Here is a 4413-nt window from a genome sequence, read left to right on the forward strand (position 1 = left end):
CAAACATGCGTACAGTACAGTGACTTTTCATAATTCAAAAATAAGAAAAAGTAGATTCTGCTACTTCCCAAATGAGTTCTTACTCTATTAAAAAACATGTATAAAAAAGAATAATTGACATATAATTTGTAAAATTTGAGGATCAACTGCCTGATATCTTTATAAAATCACTATATGAAGATATATTTTGCAAGCTAAGAACTACAATAGGAATTGTTGATGTTGAATTCCTAAATTAATTTGATGATGTTACTTTTTAGTTGTTTTTATCTCTCAGATTAATAAGAGATAAAACTGAATAAATAATGACTCCTAAATTTTTTGGATATCAGATTAATTATTGATAAAATTAATTGATATGGATCAAAACTAAATTTTTGGTGGACTATTGTATTTTCTTAACACCACTATTAGACCCAAAAAAAAGAAGTTCTATTTTATGATGTGAACCTCATTATTTGCATTGATCAATCACATAAAAAAAAAGAGTATTTACATTTTGGGTTTCTCTTCAAATCAAAATTTTATATTTGACTAGTCTTTTCAAAATTGCTTGTTTGCATTTTTTTAATTCAAACTTTTTTTAAATACTTTTTATTTTATATTGTTTTGGGTTTGCAAAAAGAGTTCAAAACATTTATAGCATTTATTACTTGAAAATTTCTCATCTTCCCCACCACTCCTACATTCTCATTCATCGTGCTCCATGAAATCCACCACCTAGAGGGCAAGCTCACACCCACATCCACATCCACATCCACATCCATTTTCATTCTTCCTCACACTCCTCTTATGTTCCCAAACTAATGGCACGAACCAAGATCCTTCTCGACGTCCATCCATTGCACCCACTGATGGTGGCACTTCTAGGGCTAATGCTATCAAGGGGAAGAGACCTATGACGGATGAAGAACCTCCAATGTCTCCTCCACTTCGTTCATCTTCTCATCCTCAAGGACGTTCAGCACCATCTAATCGCACTTCAAAAGGTAAGCGAAGACCTTTTCTCAACTCAGTGAAAGAACTTACAACTCTTGATCCTGTTGGTTATAAATCTCATTTTGGTAACCGTCCACATTCACACTATGATCTTCGTCGTTTTTTATCTAGTATGAACTATGAATTTCATAAAGCTGTTATTTCTAAAACACCTCTATGTTCTACTTATGTGGCTGATTTGAATGCTATGGCTGAAAAGGGGATTAATTTTAAAGAGAACTTTGCTTACTTGGACTAGAAGAAACGTTTTGAAATCAGAAAACTAGTCTATCCTGATCTAGTTAGAGAATTCTATGGCAATATGTATTACCATGACAGAAGTGTTCACTCATATGTTAAAGGCCATGAAATACATTTGAACAAAGAATTTTTTAGTGATGCCCTTGATTATTACGATGTTGGTGTCAATGCCTACATCTCTAGAAAATGGAATAATGATCTGGGTATATTACACAAGAATGTGTTAGCTAACATTTATGAGAACATCTCATTCATGGATGGTATGACTCCTAACCACAGAGTCCTAAGTCCTGTCAAATCCCAACTTCACAGCGTCAATACTCATATTCTCATGCCCCAAAGTAGTTCATATCAACGAGTCACCCTCTGTGATGCCTTTGTTCTCTATGCAATACTTCAACAAAATTAAAATCTCATTTGCTTACTTAATGATGCGCCATACACATGATTGTATTAAAAGTGATAAAAATGTTTCTCTACCATATGACATATTTTTAACTTGCATCTTTGAATATTTTGCTGTTGATCTGAATAATGAACACCAAAAAAATAGAATTTCATCACTTAAGGACGATGGTGCAGTCAAACAGACAAAAGAAAAAGGAACTAAGTCCACCAGAGACATGGTTATGGAGGAAGAAGAAGATGAGAGTATCCCTCCTCCTTCGACTGTGGGCAACATCAAGTTCTAACAAATATTTGATTAATTGAATTATCAAGGATGTGTTACAAGAGTTTATCAACCTTACAAAGCAAATGATCAATTCCAATTAACAAGTTAGGAGACTAGCAATCCAAAATAAAATTCATGGTGAAAGTCTCAAAACAGGGTTGAAGTACTTCTAAAGTACTTTAACTCGTTAGAAGATGATCAAATATTGTCTGAGCATGAAGAGGAAGAAATTATGAGAACTAAGAATGAGGGTTCTCATGTCTAGCTCTTTGTCAATGATGTTAATTCTAAAACACTGTTTCTCTTATGTTTAAATTCTAGTCTTTGAATACTTTTCATTTTGAATGACTTTAATAGATAGCTAATTAACTCCTAACTCTGAACTATTGAATTATTCTGGTAGCCTAATCGCACTCTTGTGCAGGTGACACTACTTCCCTTTGATGATAAAAAAAAGGGAGAAAGTGAAAGTAAAAATAAATTATTTTAAGGCACTATTTTGGAACTTCTTTGATGTTAGTTGATATTTTATGAAAAAGTATGACTGGCAAAGAATTTTTGAAACATTTGATTGTTGCTAATATATGATTTATTTTGTGAATTGTTCATTGATTTGAAAGCTTGAATTACTTGAAGCTAACTGTTGTTTTGAAATTATTATTTGCAGCTTTGATTAAGAAACTTGATTATAATTGCTTATTAATCATAGCTTTTATTGGTATTTATTTTTGATTGAATAAGGCTATTTAAATTTTTTATTGGATAAATAGCCTTGTAAATATTAACAAATGATCAGATAGATTCTTTCATGTATAAAACTATTTGAAAAAGTTTTTGGATGTTTGGCATTGTTTCTACATAAATTGTGTTGATATTAGGTTAAAAAATACAAACATTCATAAAGAGGCAAGTGAATAATAATAAAAAAAAAGAATTGTACATCAAAATATAAACATCAAATGAAAGTTTCTAAAATTCTTCTTATTTCTTTTTCAATTCATTTTATAATGTTTATCATCAAGCGAGAGATTATTGAATTTGAATAACTAATAACATATTAAAGATGATGACTAAATATCATTATTAGATTAAAAGCTTAATTATGTGTGTGATTAGTTTGTTAATTGTGCAAGAAATTTAACTAATCAAAACTAACACAAAGGACAAAAAAACATGCCCAACAAACTAATGAAGTCCAAAGTGATAAAAAATCTGAATGGCTAGTATAAGGCCCACATATACTCAAGTTCAAGGAAATATTTATAAATTACAACTACAAATTTTCTTCCAAAACAAAAAAATACTTCAAGCCTCAATTGATGAATTAAGCCCATGTTCATAACATCCAAGTCCATTCACTTATTTGGTGATCTAATTTCTTATACTCTAATTAGTTGCTGCTAAAGAATGGAACTCCACTTTCATTTGAACTATTCCACCACACCACCAAACCAAACTCTTTCTTTTTTTTCTCTTTTCTCTTTTTTATCACCCACTTGAAACTCTAAAGCAAAGCAAAAAAAAGGAAAAGCTCTAATTAGGGCTAAATCAAAAGTACAAAAAGTAGACTACCAATTTTAATAAAAAAAAAATCAAAGAAGTCAGGGCTTCAAACAAATATCACATCCTATGGTTACATTGGAGAAAGATTTCTATTTTTGTGCAACATTAAAGCTTGTAGAAAAAAATCTCCTCTTTGCATACACCGAATCGAAAAGTTTAAGAATTTGAAAGTTATGGAGCTTTGCAAAAAATCAATAGTCAGAAAAGTTACTTAGAGGTAAAGCACAAATAAAGGACTTAGATTCTTGAAGTAAGATGAGAAAAGATGAAAAAGAAGAAACAAGGTATGAATGCATGTATTGTTAAATCATTATTGCTACTCTATTCTGCGTCGCTATTGCTGCTACTCTATTCTGCATCGCTGTTGCTGCTAACTTTTGGAGAGAAGAAGTCAAATGTATTGAAGGAATGTTTCAAGTTTTGGAAACTTTACTCCTCTATTAAAGGGGTAAACGGCTAAGAATTAGAGTAAGGAGTGAGAGCACAAAGTTTGGGTTCCCATAATTTATAGAGCTATTCATTCTTCTCCTTTATGATTCTCAGTTGAATATTTTGCTTTCTCAGTTTTATCTTTCTTTGTTTCAATGGAAAAAGACATTATAGTGAGGAATGTAAGAAAAAATCATTGAAAGAAAAAAGGCAAAGAGAATTAGACTTAAAGAAAAATTAATGTTTATTTCAGAAATCCTCTTGAGGAGATTTCCTTGTTAAGTTAAGTAAGCACTTAGTGGTTGAAAAACTATGGTGAGTTCCTAGTCAAATTTGGCTTAGGTAGAAGTTGGTTTATTCCAAATAGAATTAGGTTAAATATTAGGGAAATTGGTTAATGTAATCTTGATTACAAATAGTGAAAATTCTATTATTGTTGTGATAGAGACTGGATGTAAGCTATATTACACCAGGTAGCTAAATTAGGATATATGGCTTTGTCACTTCTC

General features: G+C 31.0%; 1 long non-coding RNA gene across 1 annotated transcript; it reads left to right on the forward strand.

Moving 5' to 3' along the window:
* Positions 1-683: 683 nt before the first annotated feature.
* On the forward strand, positions 684-2250 carry LOC140174939 (uncharacterized). Its single transcript, XR_011865089.1, has 2 exons — positions 684-989; positions 1793-2250. It is a non-coding gene; the product is annotated as an uncharacterized lncRNA (long non-coding RNA).
* Positions 2251-4413: the final 2163 nt, after the last annotated feature.

The sequence above is a fragment of the Arachis hypogaea genome, chromosome 9 (genome assembly GCF_003086295.3).
Source record: "Arachis hypogaea cultivar Tifrunner chromosome 9, arahy.Tifrunner.gnm2.J5K5, whole genome shotgun sequence".
Classification (NCBI taxonomy): Eukaryota; Viridiplantae; Streptophyta; class Magnoliopsida; order Fabales; family Fabaceae; genus Arachis; species Arachis hypogaea.